Source organism: Solanum dulcamara, chromosome 5, assembly GCF_947179165.1.
Source record: "Solanum dulcamara chromosome 5, daSolDulc1.2, whole genome shotgun sequence".
NCBI classification, from domain to species: domain Eukaryota; kingdom Viridiplantae; phylum Streptophyta; class Magnoliopsida; order Solanales; family Solanaceae; genus Solanum; species Solanum dulcamara.
Genome location: NC_077241.1, coordinates 64,497,388 through 64,515,137, shown reverse-complemented (window position 1 = coordinate 64,515,137; position 17,750 = coordinate 64,497,388).

Here is a 17,750-nt window from a genome sequence, read left to right as displayed (position 1 = left end):
AAAAATTTGAAGAAAAAAAGGTTTAAATACAAGGCAAGAAAATTTTAAAAAAATTATGTGTATTAGCTTAATTCAAATATAAGATAAAGAAATAAGAAGATTTAAAAAGTATTTTTTTTAAAATAGGTAAGTTAAGTTGTATCGCTGAGATTTCGGTCATAATTTAAGAGCTTACTTATGCATTATCCCTTAATTTTTCGAGAGTAACTTGGAGTGAAAAAACAAAGTAAAAACACTTTTTTAAAAAATTCTTGAAAATTTGGAAATTCAATCTTATATTGAAATTCTATGAACAAATATAGTTTCCAAAAAAATAAAAAATCATGGCCAACTTGGAAACATAATCTTGGTTGGATAGTTGCAAGGTAATTGTGAGTCAAGGATACTTAAAAGAACCAACAAGGATTGTGGTGCAGTGGTAGGACTGTTTCACCCTTAACCAAAGGTGTCGGGTTCGAGCCTGAGAATGGAAAAAATTCTGTTGGAAGCGCCACCCCCGAATGGGTCGTGCAGTGCACGATCCGAATTTAATTGAGACTCTACGAGCTCCGGACACGGGGTGAAAAAACAAAATAAAAAGAAGGGATATTTAAAGACCAAAAACTAAGTAAATAATGAGAAACAACAATATTATTGTGTATTGCTTAGAATTCAAATTGCCTTTATAAATGAATGTAAACTATTTATACGTTACAAAGGTGGACATTAAGAAAACACCACTCGGGCCCTAAAATACTATGGCTAATGGTCATTGGCCACGAGGTAATGTTGTTAATGGTGCCAGCCAATATTGTTGCCATGCACAGAGGATCTGTACAAAATTGCTCACGTATTTTTTTTGCCTCTTTGGCCAAGCCACTAGGACACGAGCTCTCTCTTTTGGTTTTTTACCATTTATTTATTTCTGATGGAATCCTCTTCTTTGTGACTAAGTGTCACGACTCGAATTCCGGTATGAAGACACTCATCTCAATTCACCAAAACGAGACAGTCTAAAACCCAATAGAAAGTAAATGCAGAAGTAATTGAAATGAAATGAGGTTTAACTTAATCAAAAATAAATAAATAATCTCAAAAATTTCTCCAAGACTGATTGTCACGTGTACAAGACAATAATAAAATGTGGAATACGAAAGAAACACAGTCATTTTGTCTCTAGAATAGGACTAAAACATAAAGGAAAAGAGTAAGAGGCGGCTGTTGGATGAATGCAATAACTACCTCAATGCTCGAGCTAGTACCTCAAAATACGATAGGAAAGCTAGAAGATCAAGCAGGTCTGAGTTCACAACCTAAAAAGTGTAGAAGCAAAGAGTGAGTACCAAAAAACACGGTATTCAACAAGCGGACAACTAAAACTAAGCAAAGTTAAATAGAATATAAGTATTTTTGTCATCCCAATCGAACCTCCTCAGACTACAACCTACACATAGAAATCAGTCCATTCTAACAGTTTTAATATCATATATATATATATATATATATATAAAACCAACAATACAACTCACTAGTCTCAGTCAAATCACATCAATCAATAGTATAAATCACAAGAACAATAAGGGATAAACATAGTCAACAAATGGCAAAAGATGTGCAATGCAATGTAATGCAATGAAAGGTCACGTATAGTGATGCATGCATGTCCTAATGATACACATCCGCTGACTAGCAGGTTGGAACCCTTGAGGAACTTACATGGTCCATGTATCTGCCGAAACCATTTTCTTCGGCATAAACATCAATCGCCCGAATAATTTTTCTTCGGCATCACCAGAACCATTTTTCTTTGGCATAATCATCAATTGTCGGAATCATTTTCTTTAGGCATCGACAGAACTATTTTCCTTCACCATAATCATCATATCAATTCTGTCACAGTATATCATAACCAATACAAATAAGTAATGTTCATACAAGTCACAATAATGGAATGATATCAACAACAAATCACTTTTCATATCAATATAATCGTTTCACACGTTCACAATTTATTAAAATCATCATCATATTGAGCACACCATTAAAATTCATCAAATTGTCATTTTATTACCCCCAATTGTTCATTATCAAGTTCAATCAAAATAATCAAATAATACGAACTACTTTCCATGACTCTCTGACACACAGAACAAGAATATGAGATCCTACAAGCTTAAACGAAGGTTTTGAAGTTCACTTGCCTCGAATTCAACCACAAACTACTCCAAAACTTGAGCCTTACACTTAGGTCGACTCTCCGAATAGACAAAATCTAATCAAATATGAATTCTCAATAAGAATACAAGTTCAACGACACCCATATTATCAATTTTGAAAATCGGCCCAAAGTTGATCCAAAAACCCAATTCCAAAAATGAAGGGTAAATCTAGAAATTGTTACATGAAAACGTTCCTTGAAGTATTTAGAAATCAACGGTGAAAAGTGAAAACCAATTCGAAAATGGAGTTGTATTCAACACATAATCATCAATTTTTTAAACTCAAGTTTTTGAACAAAAATCCCTAATTTTGAAATTCAAAAATACTGCTTTAATGCCAAAAATTGAAGTTTAATCAGTAGGTTACGAAGATTATGGGTTATAATAATTTACCCAAATATTTTCACATGAAAATTCTCTTTGAAATCACCACCCACGAGCTCCCAAATCACTAAAAATGATGAAAATTACCTATTTCCCGACTTTTGGAAAAGTCTACTATTCAGGCCGAATTTACTCTCCGTGAAAAAGGACAACTAGCTTCGCGAACACGGAGACAAGAAAGGAGACCCTCCGCGAATGCGTCATAAGATCTGAGAGCGTGGAGAAGGGTCAGTGAACCCTCTGCGAACACAGTTTTGTCATCGTGAACGCGGATAAGGAATTTCACTTCCCTCTGCAATAGCGGTCAAGGCTCTGGAACGCGGACAAGGATTCTATGCATCAGATATAAGCAAACATTCAAGGTATCAAAGTTTTTTGAATTGATCCTTGAGATTCGTTTGCAATCTCGTGCATACAAACCATAGATGCATCATACTAATTTTGACTTTTCTAACACAATGAAACCATCGGAATTCGAATTTGAGGTCTCCTTGATCGGAATCTGACAAGTCACTATGAAACTAATTTTAATCCTCAAAATATCAAATCAAGTTTGAGATCTCTAAAAATTCAACCAAGACCACTCCTAAGCCTAAAATCATTGCCAAATCCAATGGAGTATCGGAATTCCAATCCGAGCACTCAAACTCCAATAATTGACCAAACTCAAACCTTAGTTCAAAAATAACTCTAACTTCTAACTTAGGACATCAAATATTCAATACCACTCCAATTTTTGAAACGACGACTCTCCTACATCAAATTCATACCGAAGCTGATAGAACTAACAAAATTTTATTTCGAGACTCGTAGCTCTAGTTGGTCCTAAATATCACTTTTGAACAACTTAATCCTTTTAAAACTCAAAAACTTCCAAAACTCAAATCTTTCCAATGAATTTTCAAAACCAACACCAAACACTGATCTGAAATGACTCGGGGTGACCATCAAAATAGTCATTTTACAAAAAAATTCAAAAATGACCTTTAGGTTTATTACATCATCCATCACTAAAAATCATGTTCGTCCTCGAACATAAAGTAAATAAAGTACCTGAAGCCTAAAAAAGTTGTGAATATTAGGCACGCATATTGGGCTTCGCCTCCCAAGTAGTCTCTCCGCCTGAACAGTGCCTCCACTGGACCTTCGCTGAAGTTATCTCCTTGGTCCTAAACTTATGAATCTTGCTATCTAGAATAGCTATGGGCTCCTCCTCAAACGTCAAATATGGACCCAACTCTACAAAATCAAGGGAGATCACATGGAACTCATTGGGAACATACTTCGGAAGCATGGAGATATAAAACACAAAATGTATAGCTCACAAGCTAGGTTGCAAGTCCAATGTATAAGCCACCTCTCCCACTCGCCCCAAAATCACAAATAGGCCAATAAACCGAGGGCTAAGCTTTCCCTTCTTCCTAAACCGCATCACATCTTTCATGGGCGACACTCGATGCCAAACATGATCACCCTCCTTGAACTCCAATGGTCGAACTCTCTGATTTGCATAAATCTTTTGCCTACTCTGGGCTATTAAGAGCCTACCTTAATCATACGAACCTGCTCCATGGCATCTCTAAGCAACTCTGTGTCTAAAGAGTCTATCTCAGTTGAATCAATCCATCCAATAGGATATCAACACTGCCTACCATACAATACCTCGATGGGTCTATTTGAGTACAAGAGTGATGATTATTGTTATAGGAAAAGTCTTCTAAGGGAAAATGTTGATCCCACCTAGAGCCAAAATTAATAACGCAAGCTCGAAGCATATCCTCTAACACTTGTAAGGTCCATTTGTACTATCCGTCGATCTATGGGTGAAAATTTGTACTCATATCAAGACTAGTATCCAAGTTATATTTTAATGCTTTCTAAAAGTGTGAAGTAAAATGAGCCACGATTAGAAGTAATAGATATAGGCTCTCCATGGAGCCGAACAATCTGACTGATGTACAACTAGGCTAGCTTCTCCATTGTATACTTCACTCAAACAGGAATGAAATGATCATACTTGGTTAGTTTGTCAACAACCACCCAAATAGAGTCATAGCCACCCATAGTGGTAGGTAAACCCATAACAAAGTCCATGGTAATATGCTTCTACTTCCATGTAGGAATATGAATCCTCTGAGTCATACCTCTAGGCCATTAGTGCTCACAATTGACCTATTAACAGGTCAAACACTTGGACACAAGCTTTGTGATATCCTTCTTCATCCCACACCACTAATAGTGTTGGCTAAAATCATGGTACAACTTCACTGCACCCGGGTGAATAGAATATCTAGAACAATGAGCCTCCTCTAGAATCAATTTGATCAAGTCGCCCACCTTGGGCATCAAATCATGCTCTTAATCCTAAAAACACCATCTGAATTAAGCCTAGCCTCTTTGGATTCACCCCTCAACACCTTGTCTCAAATGAGACATAACTTCTCATCCTCAAATCCAAATATGCTCCATTAATGAAGAACGGGCCTCAACGAAAGAAATAATACCCCTACTCTACTCCAAAACCCGTAAATGGACAAAGTTGTTAGCTAACCTCTAAACATCCCTAGACAAGGGCCTCTTATTAACATTAATCGCGGCAAGACTCCCCATATTATGAGCCTTCCTGCTAAAAGCATCGGCCACCACATTATCCTTTTTCGATTGATACAAGATAGTCATGTCATAGTTTTTCAGGAATTCAAGCCATCTATCTCTGCCTTAAGTTCAGATCCCTTTAACTGAAGAGTATTGAAGACTTTGGTGATCCGTGAATACCTCAAAATGCAATGATGCCATATCTTCAAAAACACCACTGCCACTAAATCCAAATTGTGAGTAGGATAGTTCTTCTCTTGCACTTTCAACTGTTTAGAAGCATAGGCAACTTGTAACACCCTGAAATTTTCTAAGTTAAGACCCGAACCATCCTTCTTATGCATATTGGATCTTACCAAGTGATTCTAAATTTGTATATGAGTGTTAAGAACTTTTCCTAAGTATTTGAAGTGTATTGAATGTGGTTTAAGGTCATATGGAACCTCTATAGTTTTTAGACCTTAGAAATTACCAAATTACCCCTAGATGAGAGATTGCTCATTTAACACACTATCCTAAACCTTTTTGGCAAATACAAGGATGCAATATCGATCAGCATGAAAAAATGAGTGGGGAAGTGGATCCGATCGAATTTTAGGTCAATCGGATCAAAAATTGACTTTTCAGAGTGAAATTAAGAAAATAGAAAAGTACGCGACAGGTCCACGATGCATACCTGCCAAAAAGTAGGTCAAGAATTTAATTTTTTGATTTTTTATAGTCCTATATGTTTATTGGAAGTTTCGTAAAAAAATGAACTATGAGGGAACAGGTCCGCGTCGCGCACTTGTTCCCTCATAGGCCAAAATATTCTGTATGAAGTTACTTTTAAAGTGGGGCATTCTAGACTTTTACCCACTCTTCCTATACTTAAACCATGACTGATATAAGTCATTTTCAACCTTAAAAGAGTTTCTAAACATTTCTAAGTTCTTCTACGCATTCTAACTAGAGATTTAGGGCTAAGGAGTGGAGAAAATGCTAAGGCTATAAAGATTCAAGCAAACTCTTGCAAGATTGATTGTCCTGTCTTCATCACAGGTATGTAAGGCTAAAATAAAGCATGGAAATTATTCTTTCATGTGCTCCATGATTGTGATAATTTATTTGTGAATGATTTGAGTCTCCATGATTGTGTTTCAAGAGATTTTCCTTAAATTTACATACTTTACCTACTATTGCAAAATTGTTGTTTTTCTATGAACTTGTTTCTTGAACAAATAATTTAAACTACTTATTTTATAAACCTTAATAATATTTTGACTAATATTGATTGTATATGCCTAAAGATTTAGTCTAGAGCCTTGAACTCGTGAATGCATGATTGTGATTGGATGTGAGTATGATGATAGTTTTGATGAAACTTGATAGTCCTTCATATCTTCATAATTGAAACCAATTGTATGGTCTCAACTGAATGTTGTCATAAATGATTGTCCCGACTATTCTTAACTGATTGAGAATGATAGGATGATTGATTTGTTGAAAGGATTGATTGGACAGAACTGATGAACTGATAAAAGTCCATATGAGACTTGTTGATTGGTTTGATTGGGATTGATTGTCTTATGAGCATTGATTCATAGGAGGAGTATCGAGCATCGAATTGGGTAAGAGTAAGTAATAACTCAATAACTACGTCGCCAAATGTAGAAGAGGATTGAACTATTAAAGTCGGATGTTATCCTATTTTATTGTCCTGAAAAGATAGGAATTGATTGATGTTGTATCCATATTGGTAGAATTGTCCTGTACCCTAGCAAGATATTGGACGATTGTGGCAATAGCAACGAGCTTATTGTACGATTACTAGCTCATAAGTGATTGTTGTCGGATAAGAGAAACTCTCATATAAATCTTGATAGTACTCTGATTTGATTGGATTAGATTGGATGGAATTTTGTATGATTGGTCTTTGTCTAAACCTTACTCTTGCTTTAGACTTATGACATCTTGATCGAGTTTCTTACTTCTTGATTTGTGTTATATGATTTGATAATATTCTACTTTATGCATGTTTTACTCTACCATATTACATACTCATACATTCTACGTACTGACGTCCATTTGGGCCAGCATTGTTTCATGATGCAGAGTCAGGTTCTAGAGATCATCAACAGGTACACCGTTGAGGATTCGTTCGTATTTCAGCTGACTGGTGACTCCTTTCTGCTTTTGGATGATGCCATTCTTTTTATCATCTAGCTTTAGAGTTTAGACTTTTACTTTTATTTGATTTGAGGTAGACAAGAACCTGTCATTGGCACCACTCCGACAGTTGATAGAGGCTTTATAGACTAGATTGTTGACTTGTTGATTTGATATTATTTTTTTGGCTAGTTTTATTCGTACAAGTCTTGTTGAATAGATTAGACAGATTTTTGGACTTTGGCCTTATTCTATAAGCATTTATTTGATCATCTTAATGAGTTAATTCTTCCACTGATAAAGAGTTGGTTGAATGATTGTGTAAACAGGCCAAGTGATTTTCTTAGGGACTAGCAATAGTCTCTGAGTGCCGTCCATGCCTAGGTTACCCTCCCGGGGCATGAGAAACTGGTTTTTTTACGACCCCCTCTCAGTGCCCATATATTCAAGTATTGTCTATGCCAGGATCAACCAGTTCACCCCTTCCTTCACCCTACAAGCTTCATAGGAATCGAACCCGAAACCTCAGGCTTCTTTATATCCACTCTAGGGGATCTCCTATCACCAATTGAGTTGCAGCCTTGTAGGGTGAAGGAATGGATGAACTGGTTGACCCTGACATAGATAATACCTGAATATGTAGGCCCACAGAGGGGGTTGTCACATGACTACCTTCCCTTTCTACAATAATACTCCACCTAAGCCAACTCTGGAAGCATCACAATATACAATAAAGTCCACACCCTCCTCAGGTAGAGTCATAACAAGAGATGAATTCAATAAAGTCTTGAACTTTTAAAAGCTCGCCTCACACTCATTAAAGCAATAAAAATCTACAACTTTTTGAGTTGGTCTAGTAAAAGGAGCTGCAATGGTAGAGAAACCTTGCACAAAGTGCTTGTAATAACCAACCAACCCCATAAAACTTTGAATATCAATAGGTGAAGTCGGCCTCTCAGCCTCTAACTGCCTCAATCTTGGCCGAATCCACTATAATCCCCTCCTTGGACACCACATATCCTATAAATACCACAAACTTGAGCCAAAAATCACACTTGACGAACTTTGCATATAACTTCTGCTCTCTCAATTTCTGATATACCGACTTCAAATGGCGAGTGTGGTCCTCCTCGGTCTTGGAATACACCAAGATATCATCAATGAAAATAATCAAGAAGGAGTTCAGATACGGGAAAAACATCTCATTCATCAAATCTATCAACGTTATTGGGGTATTAGTCAACTCAAAAGACATAACCTAGAACTCATAATAGCTATAACGAGTCCAGAAAGTTGGCTTAGGAATATCCGATGGCCTAATCCTCAGCTGATAATAACCATACCTCAAATCGATCTTAGAGAACAAGCCCGCTCCCTAGAGCTGATAAAAAAATCATCAATAGAGGGAAGAAGATATTTGTTCTTGACAGTCACCTTGTTCAACTATCTATAATTAATGCATATCATCAAAGACCCAGCATTGTTCTTCACAAATAGAACCAGTGCACCCCAAGGTGACATACTAGATCAAACAAAACTCCTTACTCAACAAGTCCTGCAATTGATTCTTCAACTCAGTTGGAGCCATGCGATAAGAAGGAATAGAAATAGGCTAAGTTCCCGACCTTTAGTTAATATTAAAGTTAATGTCTTTATTCGAGGGAACACTAGGAAGATCAATAGAAAATACATCGACAAACTCCTTAACCATAGAAATAGACTTCATAGGAAGTGACTCAATGCTAGTATTCTGAATAAAGGCCAAATAAAATATACACCCTCTATCAATCAACCTCTGAGCATGCATATAGGAGATAGCCTTACTAGGATAGGAGCCACTAGTACCCTTCCACTCAATACTCGGGGCACCAAGTATCACTAAGGTAACAGTCTTAGCATAACAATAAAGAATAGCACGATAGAGAGAAAGCCAAGCCATATCCAATATAACATCAAAGTCTACCATCCCTAAAATAACCATGTCTACCTAAGTATCATACCCGACCAATAAAATAAGACATGATCGATATACTCGATCCACCACTAAGGGCTCACCCACGGGTTTAGAAACATAGACAAGCACAGACATGCGATCATAAGTTAAATTAAATCTAGATACAAAATAGGCAGACACATATGAGAATGTAGACCCTATATCAAATAACTTAGACACAGGTCGATGGTAAACCAGGCTGATACCTATGATAACTGTATCAGAAACCTCAACAACGGGTCTCCCAAGAAAAGCATAACACTGATCTCTCCTCTCACCGCTAGTCTGTATTGTATCTTTACCTCCTACCTACGGCACTATAGCACTACCAGCACCCCTACCAGGAGTTTAACCACCTCTATTAGTCTGAGCTCTGCCCCAAACTTGGGTCGGAGGAAATGGTGTCCTTACTGGAGTAAAATATGTATGCTGATGACCTAAATGAACCTGTAGTGGCATTGATGGACCATATGACTTGGATTCCCACAACCATAATAAGACCTCGAAATTGAGTACTACTATGATGGATCGGATAAACTTATTTGACCACCACATCCTATCGGCCTTTATTGTGATCCTTGATAACCCTGACCCATACTGTATGACCAACGAGGTGTCTGACCAGCCTTAGAAGTTGGCATAGATGCATGAACTAGTCCTCTATGCTAGAAATAATCACTTCCTCTATAGTGTCATGACCCAACCCCTTAGGCCGCGACTAGAGTCCGACCTGGACCCCCTTATGCGTATCTATCAGCTACACTTAAGTTAAACCGTGTGTGATGTGATATTATACACAAACCCCAATGGGTCAAAAAAAATTTTCATAACCTGTAGCCTTATTCACCTGTATCATAACAGGAAAGGGCACGCGAGCCGACGAGGCTGCCATACCATGAAAACATTTGCAATACATCGTATGATCACAACTGAAACAAACTTACAAATAACCCTTATACACATGTCTACAGACCTCTAAGAGTAATAACTGTATCATATGACGGGACAGGGCCCCCATCGTACCCCTGAATAAATAAATATGTACATTAAATGACCAGTATCAAAAATTAGGCTCCAGAACAGTGGAGAACTTCCAACATAGCTGAGAGGAAATCCTAAGCTGATGGATCTCCAAAATGAACATCTATACCTGCGGGCATGAAACGCAGCCCCCCGGAGAACGGGCGGTCAGTACGATATATGTACTAAGTATATAAAGCATAACAACACATAACTAAGACCATAACTGTAATAGGGATGCACGGGACAAGTATAACAATTAACAAATTACTATACCTGTACCTTAGAACACGTAATCATATACATCATCATATACTGTGCCCTTCTCTCTAGCGAACTCGATATCATAATCATTTCATCATATTCACATGTCATCATATCATCATGTATTTTACTTCATCATATCATCGTATAGGACATTATATCATCGTATACGGTATAATCTTATCATGTATATCATCGTATTACATCCAGTTCATTATGGGACTCGGGGTCACAAACGTATCACTCTATTTTCATATGCATGCTTACATAAAGTATCCGACCTATTAGTGAGGGACTCGGTGAATAGAGTAGTATATGTCTATAGCATACCATCATAATATACACACCATACTTGGCCTTTTAAGGAGGGACTCGATGTTCTTTTCTTATTTTGCCACATATACTATCATATTATAGCCGGCCTAGGACTCGGTGAATAATCGTATCATCATAATATATAACATATATCACCTCTCACGTATGAAATCGTCTTCTCGTACGTAGAACTATACATATCCGGCCCGAGACGCGGTAAAAGAAGTAGTAAAGCTGCGCCCGACATACTATCTGGCCCATTTTGGGATGCGAAGAAAGAAGGGTTACAACATGCATGAGTAGAGTAGTGAGAAACTATATGCAACTAAGTCACCCTCTGAGACTCAATGAAACAGTCAAGTGAACCGTCACCTAAAGACCAGGGTAATATTCGTCTTAAATACCTTCTAAACACCATTCGAGATCATATTAGCTGGAGTTTCAGGAATCGTAGACGTGTATCGAGACAAGGTTAAACAGTTTATAGAGATAAAGATGTTTATCGTCGCAGATACCTTAGGAATAAGAGCTGATGCACTCAATTATCATTCATCAGATAGGAGACTCAAGGGTAGTAGTTCAACTACTTAAGCATTCTAATATCAAGTAAAGAATAGAAGTCATAAGTTATACCTGGATCTTAGAACTAGAACTACCTCCACCTCATATCATATGCCATTACATTTATACTTAAGACATTTCAAAAGAAAGAACAGACAGACTTTACATATACTAGTGTTCATGATCTAGCAGCCTAGAAAGACAATAACTCAACTATTACATGAGTCTTAACATCACAAAGTGAATAAAGTTTATGAATTACATCTGGAGTTTCATGAGTGGAATTATCTCCGCCTTTCATATACAAACCATTCATAACCTATACCTAAGACATGCCAAAAGAAAAGAAGAGTAGCTCTACATACCTTTTATGAGTTATTCTTTATTCCGGTCACCTCGTCGTCCTGTGAACCTAGGTAACATGAAAGAAATACGAGTATCAACATCCTTAGATCATTCAGCATCTTACATTACTTACAAGTATTCATAAAACCCATTTCCTCGCTCGCCTTCTCAACTAGTTCTTTAACTAGTTAAAGCATTAACGGAAATCGGACAACACCTCCCTTATAATGTGCCCTATCCGAATTCCCAATCATGTCCCTAATTCCTAAAGCCAACCAAAAACATAACCATCAGCTCATATATATATATATATATATATATATATATATATATATATATATATATATATATATAAAGCATGGCAACATTATACATTACAACCTCCGAACGGCTCGCTCGAAATAACGATATCCAAAATAGGGTTTCTAGTTTCTATTTTGTGAAACCTTTAACCGTACGAAGCAGGGGGAGTCGTGTGGATACAACCAGAATCTCCCCCACCTCTTTTAGGACACATTTAGGACCTGCAACACACACCACACAACCAGCAGCAGCCTCCACACACATAACGCCTCATTTCGATAATAATTTAACTGCGACGACTTCAATTTCGATTGTTTCTATCGTCGAGCATTTCCATGACCTTTTTTATACCTAAATCATTATAAAAGGTATATAATACACTACATAAAAACCCCATAAACTTCAAATTAGAAGGGAAGACCTTACCTTTTCCGAAATTGTGCCTCAGAACTTTTTTAGTCGCGCTGAAACTGCGGGGATTGCTTGTTGTCCATTTTGGCTGCACCAAGCCATGATTTTATACTTATAATACCTCCATATAATCTTGGTATATGCTAGATAATTAATTTATAGAGCGAAATTGGGACTTACCTTATTTTCTCCCTTTGGTCGTCCTCTTTTTCTCTCTTAAACTAGGGTTTTTGTTTCTTTATTTTGCTGAAATTTAAGGATAAGAACTGAAGTGTATAAGTCCCTATATACATATATAAGTGACCTTAGGAGGTTACATATGTCATCCCCATAGGGTGACACGTGTCCAGCTCCTATTGGGCCACATATCCATGCTATCAAGGAGGGGCTGCCATGTGTCCTTGGTGGGGCCCACCCCTAAGTAGGTGGGTCACCTGCTTGACCCTAAGTAGGTGGGTTACCTGCTTGCTTGAGGTGCTGCCATATGTCGCTCCTCCATTGGCTACCACGTGTCATCTTCTCCTCTTTCTCGTGGATTTATAATCTCATCTTATTTTAAGAGCCTATGTAATCCATGTTACGTAAGCTTGGTATGTTCTCAAATACCTCAAGTATGTAAGACTTCTATGTTAGTAGCTTACGTAGGTACATCGAGTCCTACGACTCATTACTTGTCCTCCAATTCCTTCTGAATTCTTATGACTTTATTTCCAACCTTCCCTACTATGGGGTATCACATTCTCCCTTTCTTAGAGTCGTTTGATAGTGTCGTAGCTTATCCGGCTCACATGATAATATCTAAGGAACTTAAGAAGATATTCCAATCTTGAGAGTGTGGGGTGTAATATATAGGACCCTCTACCTCTAGATGAGGTACCCCAAAATTGACCAGAAGCACGAGCCCTCTTGGGGTCCTTGAAGTCCTCTCTCTCCATTAACTCTGTCTTCTTGGCGGCACCTATAATGGATTGGAAGAAATCCCTCTCATGGATGGATTGAAACACTATTGTACAAATGAAATAGGTCAATCCTTGTACAAATCTGCAAACTCGCTCTATCTCATCAAGAAGGATGACCATAGAATGTCTAGACAATTGGTATAAACGAGTCTTATACTCGGTAACTGTGAGGCCCTCCTACTTCAAACTCTCAAACCATAACTGACTCTCCTCACTCACACTCTAAGGGACGAAACGATCATAAATAAATCTAGAAAACTCATCCTAAGTCACCTACAGTGACCTAACTGGTCTGGCACCTAGTTACACACTCTATCAATCTTTGACTAGCCCACATAACTAAAGTGTGGCATATAAAAATCTGTGGGTCTCAGTTAACCTCACTGTCTCTAATAACTCTCTGCACATAATTAGAAATTCGTGTGCATCCTCAGTCTTTCCACCCTAAAACTACAGTGGCTCCATCTTTAGGAACCTCGCATATCAGTGTTGCTCGTCGTCAGTCAACATAACTACTGATGTACTATGATCTCTCTCCCATTGTACTCCACCCTCATCAACCATTAAGGCCCGCAGGTGGCTGGCCAAGTGGACCCTGATTAACTGGAATCCCATGCTGCTCTGGGGTTTGATCCCCCACTATACTTTGAGAACTCTCAGGGGTACCTATCACACTTGCACACTAAATAAATCCCTCAAGCACACCCAATAATCTCATTAAAGTAGCTTGAAGCAATGGTGCAATAGAAACCTATGAAGGAACCTAGTCCTCTCTAGCATAATTCAGTGTCTCTAGAGGTCTCTCTATCACGGCCTCTAGCTGGTGCCGCTCCTTGGTAATGATTTCTACCTGCAGCCATCCCACGACTATGACCTTTAGCTTGGCCTCTACCTCTAACCCTAGCTGGGTCTCAATATTAACCTCAGAGACTAGCTCCCCTCCTCTACCACCAGCAGACAGCAGTAGCTCAAGTCCTAGCCATCTGTCAAAAAGGATACGTGACAAATCAGCACCACTCAAGTAACCACGCACGATGTAAATTGAAAGAAAAAAAGGAAAATTTTCTAACAGCCTTTATATCCTCTCAAAGATAAGTACATACATCTCCGTACCGATCATCAAAACTCTAGTTAGACTTGGCTTATACACACGTAAGACCTATCAACCTAGGGGTGTGATACCATTTTATCATTATTCAAATTCAGATATATTGACACTCATCCCAACCAACCAAGATGAATCAGCCTAAAACCCAACAGAAAGTAAATACGAAAGTAATTGAAATGAACCGAGTTTCAACTTAATCAAAAATAGGTAAATAATCTCAAAAACTCCCCTAAGATTGGTTATTACGTGTACAAGCCACTAATGAAATGTAAAATATGAAAGAAATACAATCATAATGTCTTTGTCTCTAGAATAGGACTAACATATAAAGGAAAAGTGTAAAAGACGTTTGCTGGATAGATGTAACAAGTACCTCAACACTCAAGCTAGTTGTCTTGGAATACAGTAGGAAAGCTAGAAGGTCAAGCAGGTCCGAGCTTACAACCTACACAAGTGTAGAAGCAAGGAGTGAGTATCAAGAAATACGGTACTTAATAATTGGACAACTAAAACTAAGCAAAGCTAAATAGAATACAAGTACTCCTGTTATCCCAACTGAACCTCCTCAGACTACAACCTACAGAGAAATCAGCCCAGTCTAATAGTTCTACTATCATATATATATCACCAACAGTAAAGCTCACAAGTCTTAGTCAAATCACATCAATCAATAGTATAAATCATGGGAACAACAACGGATAAACACAGTCAATAAATGCCAAAAGATGTGCAATGAAATGTCACGTATAGTGATGCATGTTTGTCCTAATGATACATATCCGCTGACTAGCAGGCCTAAACCTTGGAGGACTCACATGGTCCATGTATCCAACAGAACCATTTTTCTTTGGCATAATCATCAATTGTCAGAAACATTTTCCTAATGCATCACCAAAACCATTTTCCTTAGGCATAATAATCCTATCAATTTTGTCACAGTATATCAAATCCAATGCAAATAAGAAATGTTTATACAAGTGACAATAATGGAATGATATCAATAAAATTCACATCTCATATCAATATAATCATTTCACACATTCACAATTTATCAAAATCATCATCACATCAAGCATACTATTACAATTCATCAAATCGTCATTTTATTATCATGATTCTTCGTTATCAAGTTCAATCAAAATATTAAAATAACTCGAATCACTTCCCATTAATCCCCTACACACATAACAAAAATACGAGATTCTACAAGCTTAAATGAAGTTTTAGAAGTTCACTTAACTCGAATTCAACCATAACTACTCTGAAACTTTCCCTTAAGTCAATGCTCTGAATCGATAAAATCTGATTAACTATGAATTTCCTATAAGAAAATGAGTTCAACGGCACCCAAATCATTAATTTTGAAAATCAGGCCAAAATCGACCCAAAGACTCAATTTCGAAAAAAAGGGTAAATCTAGAAATTTTACATAAAAATATTCCTTGAAGTCTTTGGAAATCAACGGTGAAAACCAGTTCAAAAATGGAGTTGTATTCAACTTATAATCATAGATTTATCAAACTTATGTTCTTGAAAGAAACCCTAATTTTTAAATCCAAAACCACTGATTTAAGGCCAAAAATTAAAGTTTAATCAATGGATTATGAAGATTATGGGTTAGAATAACTTACCCAATAATTTTTACGCAAAAAATCTCTTTGAAATCACCACCCACGAGCTCCCAAATTACTAAAAATGGTGAAAATGACCTATTTCCCAACTTTTGGAATAGTCTACTGTTCAGGTCGAATTTACTCTCCGCGAAAAAGGACAACTAATTTCGCGAATACGAAGGCAAGAAAGGAGATCCTCTGATAACACGGCAAAAGCTCTGTGAATGTAGAGAAGGATCAGTGAACCATCCACGAACGCGGCCTTGTCCCCGCGAATACGGAGAAGGGATCTCACTTCCCTTCATGATCGCCCCAAGGCTCTAAAACGTGAAGAATGATTCTATGCACTAGATATCAGCAAACATTCAAGGTATCAAAGTTTTCTGAATTGACCCTTGGGATTTATTCATAATTTCGTGCACACAACTATAGATGCTACCACATTAATTTTGATGTTCCGGGCTCAATGAAATCATCGAAATTTGAATTTGATGTCTCTTTGACCCAAAATCGACATAAGTGACTAAGTTTCTTTTCTGAAATATAGCGATCAAGAAAGGAAAAATAGCAAGCAAACAATAATATTTATATTCGAATATGTTCGAAGGTTACAATCTTTATGAAATATTAAGAAAGAAAGATGTAATCCCCTGGTTCACCTCTTCATGATTAATTCTTACTTCGTTCTTGATTTGATGAAATACTTGCAGCTAAATACTTGGAGATGAAGACTTCTTTGTATGCAGAAGACTTGCAGATTACCACTGAAGAGCAAGGATTCTCTATGTATTTCTGTGTATCTCCTTTGGTATTATTAAGACCCATTTATATAGGTGTGATCTGGGTTTTTTAGGGGTATTTTGGTCCCCAAATAATTTTAGAGGACTTTGGGCTTGAAGAACATGAGTTGGGCTTGTCTTGTCAACTTGATGGACTGACTCAAATGTAATTTCGACTTTATTTAAGTCATAGAATTCTAACTTAAACATTAATTCGACTTTATTAACTAATAATTTGACTTGTAAATGCATCATGAATTTAAGATTTAATCCAAATTTAATACGGACTTATCAATAAAGCTTCACTGTATACAAATGCCCTCTGCTTTGAGGCTTGTTGAGGGTTCGACTTGTCGAACCGTACAGACAAGACTTGAAATATTTATGAAGTAAATTTTTTCTTTCACGTAGTTTATCTTATGTGAAACATTTGAAACTTAATAAGAAATGACTATGCCGATATGTTGAGGTTATCCAAATCGACACATGCTGGAGTTTTTCTAATGTCATTCTCTAATTTGTGAGAGATTACTTCACTTTCGGTTATTTAACAACTCATTTTCGAATTGAAGTGTTTCCAACCCATGAAGAATTATCACATGGTATTTCTTTGAAGTTTAATGATTTTATTCAGGTCATCAACTATGAAATGGCTACCAATTCTATGAGCTAGAATTGCGTCTAAAAGCTTGATATGCTGATATGGAGCTTGTGATTTCGGCACAAATTTTACACGTTGCTTTTGTTGGCGTTG